The sequence below is a fragment of the Kogia breviceps genome, chromosome 10 (genome assembly GCF_026419965.1).
Source record: "Kogia breviceps isolate mKogBre1 chromosome 10, mKogBre1 haplotype 1, whole genome shotgun sequence".
NCBI classification, from domain to species: domain Eukaryota; kingdom Metazoa; phylum Chordata; class Mammalia; order Artiodactyla; family Physeteridae; genus Kogia; species Kogia breviceps.
Window position 1 is genome coordinate 89,378,038 of NC_081319.1, and position 18,242 is coordinate 89,396,279.

Here is an 18,242-nt window from a genome sequence, read left to right on the forward strand (position 1 = left end):
CCTCCCTCCCTCCCCACCCACACTTAATCACCCCACCCTCATCTCCCTGCAGTATCTCAATATTCCCAGGCACAACCTCTCCTGCGAACCTTTGCACTCTGTTACCTCCGGAATATTCTTCCCTTGAACAGCTGTATGGATAGTCCATCATTTCCTTCATGCCCTTGCTGAAATACTGCCTTCTCGAGGCTGCCTGCCCTGACACCCTATTTCAGACTGCAGTTTCTCTACCTCCATTCCCTTTAGGCTATTTTAGTTTTTGTTTCTTTTCCTATAGCACTTTTTGGCTTCTAACATTACTATTTAGATTAGTTATTTATTATATTTATTGCATTTATTGCTTTGTCTACCTCTTCTTCATGAAACAAACACCATCAGGGTCAGAATTTCTTTTGTTTTTTGGCAGTTAATCTCACTACTGTATCACAAACACTTAGAATAGGGTTTGAGATCAGAATGAACGATTAAATTAAAATTGGAGCTAGGTATTTCACATATAAAATGTCTTGAGTGCTGCAAGTTCTTAATAAATATTCATTTCTTCTCTCCCCTACCTGCCTATGTACTTCCAGCAAGTATTTTATATTGTCTATGCTATTGATGAATTACCTTATATGTATATGGTATCATTCGGTGACAAAGTCCACAATTTCATCCTAATCTAGTGTAGACCCCATTTAGGACAAACAGAACCATCTATGCACAATCCTGGCTTGAAGAATTAGGAGGAATTATCCCAGCTTTGAAAGATCAGCATTCTGTTCCTTATTTTAAAGCGGGATTGATTGCAGAGAACAGAGGGTCTGTGCAGAGAGTCAGTCTTTTGATTAATTCAAAATTGTTTGTCAAACTCTGCCATGGAAACATTGCAATTTTTAACTACCCTGAGCACATTTTTCAGCTAAAGGTAGTGTCTTAGGAATGACTAACAGTTTCATCTTAATTTGAGCCTCACACCCACTCCCTGACTCCCATCTTCCCTACCTTAATCAGTAGCTTTCCAATAAAATGTCTTAGGCCAATGAATGACTAAACTAACAGATAAATAGCTCTGTATACCCCAGTACTGGTTCTGAGGTCCAGGCATGAAACTGCTCTGGGATGTCAAATTGAATTAGTAGCCTTGGCATATTTGAACTTCATTGTACGTGCTTTTGACACAATTTCTTAACAACAGCAAGAACTGCTTCCACCAGTCACAGTGATCTGTAAGCTGCCAGTCTCCTGATAACAAATTTTCTTTGGTTCTTGGCACTGATGTTCTTTGATACAGTAGTGTGGGCAACATGGTATAACTGACTAGTCCAAGAAATTTACAGAAAATTTGGAAAGATAGTGGGGCAAAAGGAAAAAAAGAAATGTTAGCTGAATTAACTAGACAGCATCAGCCAAAGTGTCGATTATAGAACATGTTTCATCACCTCCGTTGTAATTATAACCTTGATTATCTGAGAGACGTTTCCTGGAGACAGCCTGATATTCCCATCTGAAATTTTTGTAGTTCTGAAGTTTGCAGTTCAAAGGGAATGTTTGACAAATTGGCCCCCAAATTAACTTGGCATCTCTTTTAGGTCATTGGCAACGATCTTCCTGGCATGGTTTTTCTCTTGCCTTGCATTTTACCCTAATTCCTCACACAACCCCTCCTTGTGTGTTTTTAAGCAAATAAACCACGTGACATTTTTGTGGCAGAAAGAGGGGTTTTATTCATAGCTTCCTGTGATCTGTTCCTTACTCTGAAAACAATATAATTTGCAGACTTCCAGATTTTAGATATTTTCTCTTTAATTTACAGGGACTAGGGAAATGATTTTTAGGAAGATCCCAGATATGATGTGTTTAATAAAAGACTAGCCTACTGCCCCACTTCTCTGCCTATCCAAAGATGCTCTGAGTAATCTTCTTTGTTGGAAGCACTAATTCATGATCTCTTCTTACCTCCTATAGAGTGAGGATTCCACCTAAATCTGCAGCTCTCACAGAATTATGCAGAGGAGAAAAAACTACCCACACTAGCTACCACACACACATGCAAACATGCACATAAGATCTGTATTAAGGGGCTGCTGTAGGAGCATAATTAACATGAGATGCAATTAGGAGTCTAAGGAAGATAAGAGGACTGTTTTCCTGTTTAAGTTGAAAAGATAGCAGCCTACTGCTTGAGTCATTCCAGAAATTCCTGCCCCTCCCCAAATATCTCAAAGCATTCTTACTTCAATTGATATCCAATATCCATGAAAAATAGGCATTTATTTCAGTTAGGTATTAGGGTTAAAATTAAAAATAGTCCTTGAATATACAATCACTGATTTACATAGATTTGCTTTATTTGTTCAGTTGAGTCATTTCTGGATTAAGGTAGAGAATACATCCATAGATGATGGATATAGATAGATATTAGTTTTAATAATATCTGATCTTTTCAGAGTTCAATTTTATGGGAGGAATATGGAAGTAATAATAAGTTACCATTGCTTAAAGGAGAAGAAGAAGAGAAGGATTTCTACACAAAAGAAAGCAGTGCAATGGAAGTGTAGGTAGCAAAAATAAACTTTGGTCTGTCACACTATCTTTTAAAGGTCAAAGCCTTAATTATGTCAATATTTATGGATACCAGAACTACTTTAACATTTGAATTGAGTTCAAATTTGGGAATCAGAAACCTTTGCTGTAATAACAGCAGAATTGGCTAAATGGAAAGAGAAGACTGGTTAGAAAAAGGATAGAATTTTAGAGATAAAAGTAACTATAGAAAGAATTCTTTACAGGTAAGGAAACAAGACCCAGAGTGATTAAGCTGGATGGTTCTCAGGTTATAGGAAAAGTTTTATGTAATGCATAGGTATCCTGAATCTCAAACCTCCCAATTCATTTAGAACCAAAACATGCTAATTAGCTAATAAATCATATTAGTTTAAAATTTGACCTTAAATTTAATTGACTAAAGGGCCAAAGGGCCGATGTTGAAATTCAAAGGCCTCTAATACCCTGTCTTTCTATCTGTCTGTATTTTAGTTCCTGAAAGATCTTTGGAATCTTGATTTATTTGGATAAAATTCTGTTTTCAACTGAGGGTATAAGTATGAGATTGAATCACCCTGACAGTTATTCCAGGACCCTCCCTTCTCTTTATATCTGTCACATTAATGACATCAGTCTGGCTATAAAAACATAGGCATGTTTGCCTCCTTCTGTTAGGAACTTCATGCATGTCATCAAAAGCCCATGCTGTGAGGAAGCCCACGCCACATGGGGTGGCCACATGGAAATGTTCTCACTGAAGTCCCCGTCAGACAGTATTAACTATCGGTTCTGTGATTTGTTTGATAATGCCTTCAGGATGACTGTGGTTCTAGCCACCATCTGATTACAAGAGAAACCCTGAGCAAAGACTGCCTAGCTGAGCCCAGTTGACTCCCCAAACCATGAGACATACTGATAAAAAGGATTGCTGCTTTAATCCATTACGTTTTGAAATGGTATCAAGAGATAGATGGACCTTCCATGACACTAGCTTTTTCTCCAACCTCCCTGGCTACTTGAATCAGTCTCTCTGGCTTGCTCCTCCATTTTTGCCTGAGCTCTTAATGTTCGAGTACTCCAGCACTGAGTTGTGCGCTATCTGCTCTTTTCTAGTTACATGTTCTCACTAACCAATCCGTGGCTTTAAATATCTATGTAGAGATAACTCCCAAAAGGAGGGTACATCTTGCCCTAACATCTTCAGTGAGTTCTTGTTTGTATCATCAGCTGTCTTTTGGGTATTACTATTTGAATGTCTAAAAGGTACCTTCAATCAGAGTATTCTTCCCCAGTCTTTTCTCAGTAAATGTTACTATCATCTACCCAGTTGCAAATGATAGCTAAATACAGAAATAATTCTTAATTTTGTCCTTTCCCTCAACACCCATGCTGTCCAATGCATCAATAAATTCTCTTGACTCTACCTTCAAAATATACCCGAAGTTCGGCCACTTTTCTTTATCTCTGCCACTACCAGTCTTGATCTGTTGCATTAGCATTGCCTCATTTGCCCGGCTCGGAACCCTACAGTCTGTTCTCCCCAAGGCAATGAGTGTGCGCCTTAGAAAAAAGAGTAAATGATATTATGTACTGCTGCTTAAAATCTTCCCTTGGTTTGCAAGTGTAATTAAAGTTGAGAAATGTTTCCCCACACTACTCAATTGAAAGTTACAATCTTCCAATCACCCCCTTGTACAGTTTTCTTTTTTTAAATTTCCTTCATAGCAGTTTTCATAGTCTGAAACTATCTATATCATTTATTTGCTTGTTTATTGCTGTTTTTCTTCATTATCTCCTTAAGAGCAGGGACCTTGTTTGTCCTATTCCTCACTGTATTCTAGTACAGAGAAGAATGACTGGTGCCAAGTATATGTTCATAAATTTTGCTGAATCAAAGAATGAATACGTTTGTATTTTCCAAGAGATAAACTGTCCCTGACATGTCAGAGAATTATTTCGAATTTTAGATCCTAAAAAGAGTTATTGCATGCCCAGTTTCACCTCTTTACTTCATAAATGGGGAGGATATGAACCAGAAATGCTAGATCTATTGGTACTGGTAATCTTTAGTTTTTAAATAACTTCAAATAGTACCCTGAACATAGACAATAATATTTCAGTTATTTTCACATCTCGAAGGTGAGATCTTATATTTGTGTATCTCTGTGTGTAAATGAGTACATTGGTTCAAACCCAGTTTGACTTTGCAATTGGACTCTTGTGTTAGAACTAAATAACCAGAGATGTTTCTTGTCACAAGCTTGGTTAAATGTCACTGTCTCCTCTTTCGAGCAGTTATGCTGTTTTATGTTATGATCATCTATCGCATGCTGGTCCTCTTGGTATTCTTCCTTACTTTTATAGATTTTTACCAAACATTGAATGGCTCTGTAGCTTCTGCCTTAAAATCACTGCAGAGTTTAAGACTTGAAGGACTATTTAGTAATGAACTAGTAGCATCACTTGCCAGTGAAAATAGAATTGAGTTCTAGAATTCAACTCATACATAGAAAATACAATACTCTAAAATAGCCAACAGAGTCCCTAATTCAAATTTGGTTGTTCAAACAGTAAAGAAAGAAGTCCTTATTGGGACATGTAAGTTTTTAAAGAAGGATGGTCTACACTAATTGTAAAAGAACCCGTTATCTAGAGATTCAAGAAATGTCAGAGTTTTCTGAAAATTAAAGGGAGGATTTAGAGACTACTTCAGCTTAATTTCTTTTAGAATAAGTGATTGATGTCTTTAGGTCAAAAATTATGAGAAAAGCAAATAAGAAGTAACAAGAGTATTTTCACAGAAAACAGATAAGCACTTGAGTGAAAACAATAAAAAAATTAGCAAACCTCAAAACAATGTTTTCAAGGAACATAATCTCTCTTTCTCTAGATAGATAGATAGATATAGGATTATACTGTACATATTCTGTAGAACTTTTAAATGACCAACTGTATATCCCAATACAGATAATTACATATTATGCAATTATACTCCAATACATATGTTAAAAAAATTACACATTATGTTGCATATTATTTAAAATAGGTTTACTTCTACCATTATAATAATGCAATGAAATGGATGACTCTTTTTTTGCTTACACTGACTAGGAGAAAATTTATAGCAAGAGCTCCCTTGCTCATGGGACTAAATCAAACTGGAGATTCCAAAGAAATCATTGACATTGTCCAGAGCAGAGAATTAACAAGACTTCTTTATATTAAGTCTGAAACCATCACTACTGAAATATATGTAAACGTTAATGAGATTAAATGTGCCAAGATTGTTCCTTCCTCTTCCCTGTTTGACCAACCAATGAAAATTTTTCTACGTGAGGTAATGCTCTTTACTCAAAATTTATTGGATGAATGAGTACCATTCTATATCTGACTGAGGAGGCTCTATGTGACCCTTCAGCTGCTACTAGACCTTTCTCCCTGTAGACACTGTGGTCAATTACATTACAGTATTTTTTATAGAGTCAATTATTTTCCCTACCTTGCCTCTTGACTCCTTAATAATTCGATGCCAAAGACAAATGCCTTTTCTTGTTTAGCAGGAGTACTGCAAAATGGAATTTTCACTGACATTGCAATATCTCCTTGTCTTTAGCGCTACAGCTTAGAGCACTTGGATTACTGGGTCTCTTAGCTCAGATAGTTTAATGTTTCTTCACTTAATGTAAAGTTTAATAAATGAGGCCATTTTGTTTATAGCTTGAATTCATTTTGGTAAGTTTTATTGTTATTTGAAGTAATTTGTAGATTTGCATACAAGTTTTTTTTTTAATGTGAGTTTTAATTCAAGCAGTTCAACTTCTTATATGCTTGTTAACAGAAGACACAGAAAATGGATAAATCCTGCTCCATTAAGCATCGTATTTTTCATAAAAATGTTTGATATATGTCTGTAGTTTGTCACAATTATGTGATATAGTCAATGAACCAGAGAGAAAAATTGGCTTTGGGCTCATGGATACTAAATGAGATTGTGGATACATTGCATGTCCTAGTTACATTCCCCAAAAAAGCATTGATCTGGTTATCAGTAGTGCATGGAAATACAAATAATGTTGCACATTTTACATCCTGTTTTGGGCCATTTTAAAAAATTTAAGCTCATATTGAGATAATTTTTAAAACATACTATTTTTTTTTTTTTTTTTTTTTTTTGCGGTACGCGGGCCTCTCACTGTTGTGGCCTCTCCCATTGCGGAGCACAGGCTCCGGACGCGCAGGCCTAGCGGCCATGGCTCACGGGCTTAGTTGCTCCGCGGCATGTGGGATCTTCCCGGACCAGGGCACGAACCCGTGTCTCCTGCATCGGCAGGCGGATTCTCAACCACTGCGCCACCAGGGAAGCCCAAACATACTATTTTTTAGAAGACTTTTCAATACTCTTCTCCTTAAATAAAAAATAAATAAAATGAATAAATAGAAGATTACACAATAAATAGTTATTTTATAACTCATGGAGATGCAGGATAGACAATGAGAAAGAGGACGTACGAATTTAGAAAAAAAAACTTAGAAATTAAAAGAATTATTTATCTTGCCCAAGTATTACATCACAAAAAGTAGGAAATTATCATTTAGTTTCATATCTACTTTCCCTACATTCCAATAGTCTAGAGTGTAAAAGATTAGAAAGTTACTCTATATTTAAGAAATACTCATTTTGAGTGGCACATTCAAGCATGTCAGTACCTAGAATACCATATATGATATTTCAGAGCTTGAAAACATCACATCATCTTCCAGCACGCATTGCACGAACTCTGGCAATAATTTTTTTTTTAACATCTTCATTTGAGTATAACTGTTTTACAATAGTGTGTTAGTTCCTCCTTTACAACAAAGTGAATCAGTTATACATATACATATGTTCCCATAACTCTTCCCTCTTCTGTCTCCCTCCCTCCCACCCTCCCTATCCCACCCCTCTAGGTGGTCACAAAGCACAGAGGTGAACTCCCTGTGCTATGCTGCAGCTTCCCACTAGCTATCTAATTTATATTTGGTAGTGTGTATGTGTCCCTGCCACTTTCTCACATCATCACAGCTTACCCTTCCCCCTCCCCATATCCTCAAGTCCATGCTCTAGTAGGTCTGTGTTTTATTCCCATCCTACCACTAATCTCTTCATGACATTTTTTTTTTTTTAGATTCCATATATATGTGTTAGCATATGGTATTTGTTTTTATCCTTCTGACTTACTTCACTCTGTATGACAGACTCCAGGTCTATCCACCTCATTACAAATAACTCAGTTTCATTTCTTTTTATGGCTGAGTAATATTCCATTGTATATATGTGCCACATCTTCCTTATCCATTCATCTGTTGATGGACGCTTAGGTTGCTTCCATGTCCTGGCTATCATAAATAGAGCTGCAATAAACATTTTGGTACATGACTCTTTTTGAATGATGGTTTTCTCAGGGTATATGCCCAGTAGTGGGATTGCTGGGTCATATGGTAGTTCTATTTGTAGTTTTTTGAGGAACCTCCATACTGTTCTCCATAGTCGCTGTATCATTTTACATTCCCACCAACAGTGCAAGAGTGTTCCCTTTTCTCCACACCCTCTCCAGCATTTATTCTTTCTAGAGTTTTTGATGAAGGCCAATCTGACCGGTGTGAGATGATATCTCATTGTAGTTTTGATTTGCATTTCTCTAATGATTAATGATGTTGAGCATTCTTTCATGTGTTTGTTGGCAATCTGTATATCTTCTTTGGAGAAATGTCTATAGTTCTTTTGCCCATTTTTGGATTGGGTTGTTTGTTTTTTTGTTATGGCAATAATTTTTTTTTAATGTTCTGTTTAATCTTGAAGTTGTTACAAAGGATTTTTACAAACCAAACTATATAATAAAACAAATAATAAAGTAATATTGCTACATACATTATTACTAGAATTAGGGATTAAAAATCCTCAAATTTTGCTAGTATAAACTTTGCAACATTCTTTTATTTTAGATCAAATTCTAAGGTAAATTTTCCACTGAGAAGAAAACTAAGTCCCAGATTTAAAAGGGTGTTGTTCTTCTGTCCAAATGAAACATGCTGTCCATCCTCTGATTCTTAATCTGAAGATTATATTTGTTCTTTCCAGTTTTATTTGAATAAATGATTTCAGTTACATCGTGGTTTTTTTTACAATATTTACTCTTTCATATCCTTAGAAGCATAATTATTAATATGCAAAGTGATGATTCAGGACATCTGATCATTTGGAAAGGAAAAGACAGGGTAACCTTGGTGAATTGAAAATTTGACTAGAAAAGGATTCCATTTGAGATGGTTTTACCCAGACAAAATAGCTGTGAGAGGGGAGCATTTTGTATATGCTTTTTAAAATGTATAAATTCTGGATGAAAGAGCAAAGATTCATTGCATTTTAAACACTTTTTAGAAGTTCGAATTTTCCATTTGTGCTAAGGTTAAAGCTAAGTAACTTGGTACATTCAAAGGAAGAAGCAGCTTAGCATAGCTATTGGGCAAAAGTATGGAAACTGGCATATCTCCATCCATTGAATGCTATCACATGAAATGAATCTAAAATAAGAAACATGCTTAGCAATTTAGACTGGGTGGGTAACAACATTAATGCTCTGCATAGGGACCACTGCCCTGTATAAAATCAAAAACATCAATTTTACTCTAATCTTCAGGCCACTATTAACATTTTTTTAAGAACAAATCTTCATTTGCCATTCTCATGCTTAGGATTTATTTTCCTGGGGCTCAATGTAAGATGGAAGCACAACCCAGTGTGATTAAAGATTTTCATTGATTCACTTAGCAGTAGCAAGTGTTTTTAGATTTTTGGATAGACAGAATTAATAATTCTTCTGCAGAAGCTGTTCTGTTGAACTCATGTTCTCATCAGTTTTCATACTACATAGGGATGATTATATGAAGTGGTAGAGCTGATTGATTTTTTGAATGAACTTTTAATTTTAGAACAGTTTTAGATACATAGAAAAATTTTGAAGATAGTACAGAAATTCCAGTATACTCAACAATCAGCTTCCTTAAGTGTGGGCTGCACATGATGGCTTCCTTCCAAAGAGTACAGAATGGAAAGAGAGGAAGGGGAAAATAACCTTAGAATGGAGAAACCTGAAAAATACTGTGTGAGCTGGGTGATTGAGCTCAACGTCAACAGTGATAAGTCATGCTGATTGTATGTACCCTTCATACCATGTGATGAAAATGGCACTCTACATCTGCGGTCTTCCTCTCATAGCCTCAGCCATTTCTCCAAGGGGCTCTGGTTCCTTTTCTTGGAGAATGGTATTAATTAGAAACAAAGATATGGAGCTAGGTATCCTCATTGCTACTGGGGTGTAGTTGGCTATGATGGGGCTTTTTAAAATATAGTATGGTACTTCCCAACAGACTGTTTTTGCTTTCTTCATTAAAATACTTTGGGTTTTCTATAATTATTCTAACACCTTACATTTTTCAGCCCAGTTCAGAAATTCTAATTTAGAATGAGTTTACAAATAACACCAACATTGTCAAGTAACACAAAAAGCAGTGTTATTTTTTACTGACTTCCCCTAGACCTAAAAAATAATAGTATTATAAAGCTTGATGATTGAAAAATAGAATTAAATCAGGAATAAAGATTTTTCACTTTCATTGCTATTTAAAGTACATAACTGAAAATTCATTCCTAAAAATAGTTTAGAAAAACAAATAAAATATATTCTTACTGGATTAATTTTAGCTCTTTCTTAGCTGTGTACTTTGAAGGGGGCCACAATGTGCATGTTTAGGAAATTGTCTAGAGTTAACAAATAGTTTGCAATTAGGTCATTCTTTCTAGGTAGGGATCAGAAACTTCCTTCCCCTAGCTGAATGGACTAGGGCAGTCTGGGTTGGAAGATCAAAGTGAGGTGACTGGAGCAGTCAAGTTGGAAATTATTGAGCTTTGCAAATAAGAGCCAGGGAATGGTTACCACCTGGTGAAGTGGTAGATAGGGTATTGAAACTGTGGAGATTTAAGGGATGCTGAATCAGTTCAGCTCTGAAGAGTCATGAAGCTGATTTTAGAGTTAGAGATGGTAATCTGTGATCAAGTGGACCAAATAAGAAGACTTTATAATTCAGCATGAGAGAGACTGGATACAGTAAATAAAGAAGCCAGGGCAGGAAAAGTGTTGAACTAAATGTAACAACTGGGCTCAAATGACATATGTGTATTTTTTAAATCTATTACTTTTGCATGGTTTTTTCTCAGTGAATAATTCTGTCATTATATAAAAGAGACATGTAGCATAGAATCAATTAGAGAGATTACCATTCAGGAATTATATGGTCTGAGTGGATGAAATCTCCCTTCCAGCTATGATTTTATGAAAAGCAAAAACAAACAAACAAAAACAAAGAAAAACAACACCTATAGCAAAATTTCCCCTGAATGATCCAGCTTGACTCTTGAGTGATTGAACTTGTCAGGTAATTACCAGGAGCACCCCCTATCCTATGTTTTGCTTTAACAGAAAGCCTAGGTTTTTGAGCAGACATAGGTTAGGGTTGTTATTCTGAGATAAACCAAAAGCTGTATTCTGGGTTCCATTTCAATGTGCCCTTGTTCTAACTTTGTCCCTAGATTCTGCGAACAGGAGCCTGAGTGTGATGAAAGATAATTATTCCAATAAGACTAATTTATTCAATAACCTATTTATAAAGATCCTTGAGAAACTAACTGACTGGGTTAGGACTCAATATGAAAATAGGTCCAGGTCTGCTTCAGTTGGAATTTACAGTAAAATGCAATATTAATTTTTTTAAACCTCGAAGGAACAAATTTTACAGAGGGAGAACCCAGTCAGAAACAGGATGAAAGAAAAAAAGAAGCCAAGCTTTTCTTGATTTCCTATTATGTTTGAAATTCTTTGCACAGCTTTAGCTGTACTTTCAACACCTTACTTTTGAGTAACTGTGTCCGTATATGAGAGGAAAATGAGAAGACAGTTAGAAACCCAAATAAAGCCTTAAAAGTGTGTTTATGCACCACTCCCCCCAAACCTTTAATTAAGCTTATGCAGGCACTTGACATGTCAAGCCCAGGGAAAGTTTCTTTTTGTTTGTTTGCCTAAAAGCTTTATCCCAATTTTTGTAATAACATATATCACATGGGCTAATTGGTTGCAGTGCTTTGTCATTTATAAATAGCTTGCACTGTCTGGGCTGAAAATCTGTAAGCTGAACAGTAGTGCAAATTTATCAGTGTGAAGGCATTGGAATATTAAATTTTTAAAATTAAACTATAAAACATTTCTCAGTAACTAAACTGAAAAATGCTATCTTTGGATGACAGTAAACCATGCTAGTTTCAAAAGCCAGTGAATATATCGTGAGTTATTGAAGAAAAATCCTGAAATGCATCAGCATGAGAAAACATTTCAAGATGACAAAATCCAATTAGTTCAATCCATTGTGGGGAAAAACTCATGTGAATTAAACACAAAAAAAGTGTTAACAATCAATTAGAAAAAAAAAAATGGGGAAATAACTCCATGTGTATCATCAACCAAAAATATAAAACATCAGGGAATTAAAACTCTGTAGAATATATATGAGGAAATTATAGAATTTATTGATATATTAAAAGTCTTACTTGTAAAAAGAGCTGTATCATGTTCTTAGATGGGAATGCTAAAATACTTTAATAATGGTAATTCATTCTCACCTTTAAATTAGTTTTAAATAATTCTAAATAAAATCCTATAATAATTTTTCTTAGGAAATTGCAGTGTTTTAAAAGTTTAATGGACATTATAAATGGGCAAGGTTAGCCAAGATAATTTATTAAAGAGACATAAACAGGGCTTTACTGGTGGCACAGTGGTTAAGAAACCGCCTGCTAATGCAGGGGACACGGGTTCAAACCCAGGTCCGGGAAGATCCCACATTGCCATGGAGCAACTAAGCCCATGCGCCACAACTACTGAGCCTGCGCTCTAGAGCCCGAGAGCCACAACTACTGAAGCCCATGCACCTAGAGCACGTGCTCCACAACAAGAGAAGCCACTGCAATGAGAAGCCCTTGCACCACAATGAAGTGTAGCCTCTGCTCACTGCAACTAGAGAAAGCCCACATGCAGCAGTGAAGACCCAATGCAGCCAAAAATAAATAAATTAAATAAATAAATTTAAAAAATAAAGAAGTGTAAAGAGGTATGACCAGATATTGATATATATAATAATAGTTGACAATTAAATAAGTAAGAAATGAGTGAAAAGTACACAAAGTAATACAAGTAATACAAATACAATACAGACACTTAAATAATGTAATATATGATAAAATAGTCATTTTAAGTCAATAGGGAAAGGGAGCATTATTCAATTAAAAGACATTAACAATTAGTTCAATATTAGAAGAGATATAAAAGAAATAATGTCATAACATATCCATATATTTCTTGTGGTAAAATTGACTTAAATATCTATATAAAAAGACAACTAACAAGATAAATATATATAGGAATATCTTTCTAAGCATCAATCCCTAATTCAGAAACCATCCTGTGGAAAGATGATTGGGTTAAAACTATATATATTTAATAAAGTTAATAAATTAAATGACACATATCAACTTGTAATATATTAATAATAAATGTGCTTGTAGAATATCATCAGATAATTTGACTAAACATTTATTGAAATGTAAGCTTCATGAAGGCAGACCTGTTTATGTTTTATTCACTGCAGCAGATGCTCAATATATATTATTTAAATTCACCAGTGAAGAAATACAGTGTCCAACAGACACAAGAAAAAGAAGTGTTTAGCCTCACTAATAATCAAACAAAAGAAAAATAAATGAAATGCCAAGTTTAGATCATTAAAGCAACAAATATTCAAAAGTAAAATCATAGTTATTTAATAATTACAAGAATATAATGACCATACAGACATACACAGTCCTAAAAATGTGCATGCCGAGTGATAAATAATTCTCCAACTAGAAATTTATGCAGATAAAACTTTCCCCAAAATGTACTTCATGACCCCACTGGTTTGGTAATTTTGACTAAATTGCCCTTTGACTGACACCTCATCTTGCTCAACAATCATCTTCTGTCTGAAATTGTATTCATTTAAATTATTTCAGGAACCCACAGTTTTTCTTTTGCATATTCATGAGAGTTAGTTTCTTAAGTTATTTTATTTTTATTATTGTATTTTTAAAATTATTTAAAAAATTTAGATTTTCACGTGTCAATATGAAAATGTTTTAATGCAATGAAGAAAGGTGCCAAAGGTACTGTAAATTGAGAAAAAGAACTTCGGTGACATAAAATATTAATGACGTCAAGTGACCTGCTAATGCCCCATACAAATGATGATTTGCACTAGTTCTGAAGGAGAAAAGTTGTGGAAGAAAATTGAGTCGTCAGAGACAAAATGCAGGCAAGACAATATATCATTTACTAGTAGGTAGTAACACACCCGTAATATAAATGGATGCATTGCTTGAGTTCTGTATCTGTGTATAGGTGAATGAAGACCCTGTTAACATAAATAGAACTCTTGTTCTAAAGGTGAATATAGGGATTGTTTTCCAATAGTAATTCTAGGATCTGAAATATGGGGGGAAATGCCAAAAGACTAAGTTTATTAAGAGTGTACTCTGGCAAAAAGAAAAACTATGATTACTATTTTCAATTAGATTAGAAAGTTAAACACAAGTCAATTATTTTAGCTGTCTTACTCAAAATTACTAATATGTTTTGAAGCAGGAAATTGTATATTTGATGTTGTTCAAAACTATTTGATTGTGTTCATTGTATAATTGTTTGTTCTCTTTATGACAGAAGAATGGTTGCAGCTTTGTAGGTTTTAATATATAGGTAATGACAAGATCATATTTTCAGTCCACCTTAGATGTAATGTATATACAAATAAATTCACCTATTTTAGGTGTTCATTGAGTTTGAAAATGTATGCACCCATACATTCACCGCTATACCTCTAATATATGTATTATAGTGTTGTGTTCTGTGTATACAGTTCTGAGTTTAAAGTCTCCTATACACTCTTGTAATCAACACAGTCATGATACTGAACAGTTCCATAGCCTTCCCCCAAATTTCCTCATGTTGTCTTTTTGAAGTCAAACCCTTCGTTTTTGATCCCATTTCATGATTAACCCAATCTATCAATCTGCACTCCATCTTATGTCATGTTTATAGTTGTGTGTACAGTTCTCTTTCCTAAGGAGTAGAATCTAGATATTCTCTTTCTCCATTTATGAAAGTATTCTTTCTAAAAGAGAGAAATGTCAGCACTTAAAGTTTATTTTAAGTGCATAACAAAATTGCACAGTATCCAGCAGACAAGTGATTCTGTTATTGAATATAAGAAACAAATACTTCTGGAAAAAAGTCCTGTACTTGAAAACATATGGTACACACTCTGTAGAGTTACATTTTAGAAACCACAATGCCAGATAAAAAGATAAATAATCCGACATTGAACTTTAGTCAGCATTTTATCCAAGGGCTTCAAAGAACTTTACCAATAGAAATACAAGATAAAGATACCAATGCATTATAAAAATCACTGGACACATTTGAACTAAGTTGCATGGATTCTTTTGAAGCAACCCATTCAAATTTTTCTCTTAGCAAAATCAGATTTCTCTCAAGTAAAATAGGCCTTCAGTTATTTGTTTTTTGTTTGTTTGATTTCTGAACAGAAGGAAGGCATATCAAATGAGTTCCATATCAAGTTGATCTCTTAAACTTAAAGGAGTATACGCTATAATGCTTGTTCCACTTCACTAAGACGATATGTCTGTGGTTCAGTGATTTGAAGCAGACTAGAAGCTTCTGTAGGTATCTGTTTTGCATTTCAGTTTATTATAGTCACTGGAAGACATTAGTGTAACAGCTCTTTTGAACTGATTGCCTCCTCCATTTGCATGAACTATTCTATGAGTTCTTGCATTAAATAATTTCCATTTAGGTTCATTAAGGTGATAAAATGAAATCTTACTGTAAACATATATGCCCTGAACTCAAGTTTAGCTCTTCTATTAAAAATGACTGGATAGGGGGAATTTTTTTTTTTTATTGTAATAGCTCACTTATTTTCCCTCTGTTGTCATGCCCTTTGGCTCTCCAGCAAGTAAATTGCCATATAAAGATTGATCTAAATATCTAACCCAATGGATCTTAGTTTTATTGAACTCTGCCACAGATCCTTCTGTGACTCTCAGAGATTTCTAGCAAGTGGTGGGAAATGGCCAGCAAAACCATGTCCTTCACAGAGTGTTCTAACATGACAACTGTTCCCTACTGCCAAATCTTCCCTGGAGTCATTGGAGAAAGTATAAAGAAACCATTGAACATTCAGATGTCTGGTAGAGAGATTCAGCAAACAGAATTCTGGATTTACTTTTACACCAGACAGATAGATGGATGTAAGTATATGGTAGAGACACTAAATATTATTTTCACTAACCTCCTGATAGGTATTTTTCATTTAGCTATTTAGTCCCTCTTTATTATTCCATAAGTATTTACCAATTTGTCAACTACCAATCAATATGATGCAAGATATTTCAAGGAAGGTAAACCTTGAAGGTGTATGATAAGTACATGCCTAATTCTCCTTTCAGTCTACCTAAATATTCAATAGTTCTTAATAAAAATAAACTTTTAAATTACTATTGTTGTTATTATCATTACCCTTAATATTATTATCAGTGTTTACTGTTATTTTTAAAAAACAATTGTCTCTGAGAGTTAAGTTCACTTTTTATTGTAGCTTGGCCCACTGGAAATTATTAACATGACAGTGATGGGAAGAGAAAACATATCCAGGAAACACCTGCAAATTGTAAAGCAATGCTGAATATTTTCTTCCCCATAGAATTTATTTTTATTACCTTATCTGTCTTCTCTATAAAATTTTAATAAATATGTAATGTGCCATGGTTTCTTGGAACACATAAGTTAGGGTGTCTATTTCCATTAGTTCCTGTTTTTATCATCTTCATTTTGGCAACATCCACCTGTCAGTTCTTTAGGACTGTGTTGTGCGTATATACCTTCAAAGTCTTCATGATTGTATCCAAATGTTTTGACTCATCGCTGAATATAACATTTTAATCTTTTCTAATTCTCTTCATTTTTTTCTGATTATATAACTCATGGCATTATCTAACACAATGTATATTTTATATAAAATTCCCTTGCAATTTTAATGCATAAGTGATCTAATTAGGAGCTCTCTATAATGATTTTATTCACCCATTTAAAAGATCTGCTATAAGTTTAATTGAGGTATGTTATATTGGGAGACTGAAAGTGGTCATGGAGACATGGCAATGCTAATCTGTTTCCTACTCCACTACTTTATCAGAAATGCTGTCCACAAATCACCAATGATCTTGATGTAAACCATTCAAGTACACGTTTTCAGTCTCTATATTGTATTTACGGGTTGAGGGATAATGGTGGTTGTGACTAAGCAGTGAGCCTAACAGTTAATATCCTAAGTTGAAACAAAAGAGACAAGTCCTGATTTTACTGCTTTAGAACTTTGTTGTATTATGAAAGAGTATAACTTTCCCAAGCCTTAGTGTCCTTATTTTAAAATGATATTAATGACAGTAAATAGTTGTTCTAAATAGAACATGAAGTAATGCTTGACCTGTAGTATTTAAAATAAAGAATAACTTTTGTAATAAAGGGTTTTTTCATCATAAATTCTCTACAAATTTACTCATAAGAAAACCAGTGAGTGAGAGGGAGATACTATTCCATCTAAGAAGGAAAAAAAAGAGAGAGAGAGAGATCAGGCAACACAGAGAGCACCTAAGAGCCCTGGCAGCTGTTTTTAGGAGGGGACTGATGCCTAAGGAATTGGTGTTTAAGATGAGTGGGTGGTGGAGACTCTAAGCGCTAAATAAAACATTGTTATAATGAGACAAGGAGAAGCCATAGAATTGGAGGTCCAAGAGAATTTTTCTCTGCTTATATTTTCCAGCTTTATTGAGATATAAATGACATGTAACATTGTATAAGTTTAAGATATACAATGAAATGGCTTGATACAGGTATATGTAGGGCATGTTTAACACAGTAAAGTTAGTTACCACATCTTTCACCTTCCACAATTACCATGTTGTTGTTGTGGTAGTGAGGATGTTTAAAATATAGTCTCATAGCAACTTTCAAATATACAATACAGTACTGTTAACTATTGTCACCATGCTGTCCATTGTATCCCCATAATTATTTCCCTTACAACTGGAAGTTTGTAGCCCTTGACCAATATATGTTAATTTCCCTTACCTCCCAGGTTCTGGCAACTAGTGTTCTACCACGCTTCAGTACAGCTTTTGTAGATTGCACATGCAGGTATGTGTCTTTCTCTATCTAATGCTTCACTTAGCATATTTCCCTCAAGCTCCATCCATGTTGTCCCAAATGGCAGGGTTTTCTTCTTTTTTCTATGACTGGATAATATGCCATTGGGTATATATATATATATATATATATACTACGTTTTCTTTAACCATTCAAACAAGACACTTAGTTTGTTTCAGTACCTTGGCTATTGTGCATAATGCAGCCATGAACATGGAAGGGCAGATATCTCTTCAAGATAGTGATTTTATTTCCTTTGGATATATAACCAGAAGTGGAATTGCTAGATTATATGGTGGTTCTATTTTTAAT

At 34.6% G+C, this 18,242-nt stretch overlaps 1 long non-coding RNA gene across 2 annotated transcripts in view; it reads left to right on the forward strand.

Annotated features, from left to right (window-relative positions):
* The window catches only part of LOC136792030 (uncharacterized), a 140,586-nt gene that overhangs the window by 63,290 nt on the left and 59,054 nt on the right, over positions 1–18,242 (forward strand). Inside the window, exon 1 of one of the 2 annotated variants that reach the window (XR_010835140.1) lies at positions 17,859–17,921. The exons of the other annotated variant lie outside the window; for it this stretch is intronic. This is a non-coding gene — a long non-coding RNA (uncharacterized lncRNA). Of the gene's footprint in view, positions 1–17,858; positions 17,922–18,242 lie in introns of those variants that run through there. 2 annotated transcript variants of the gene reach the window in all.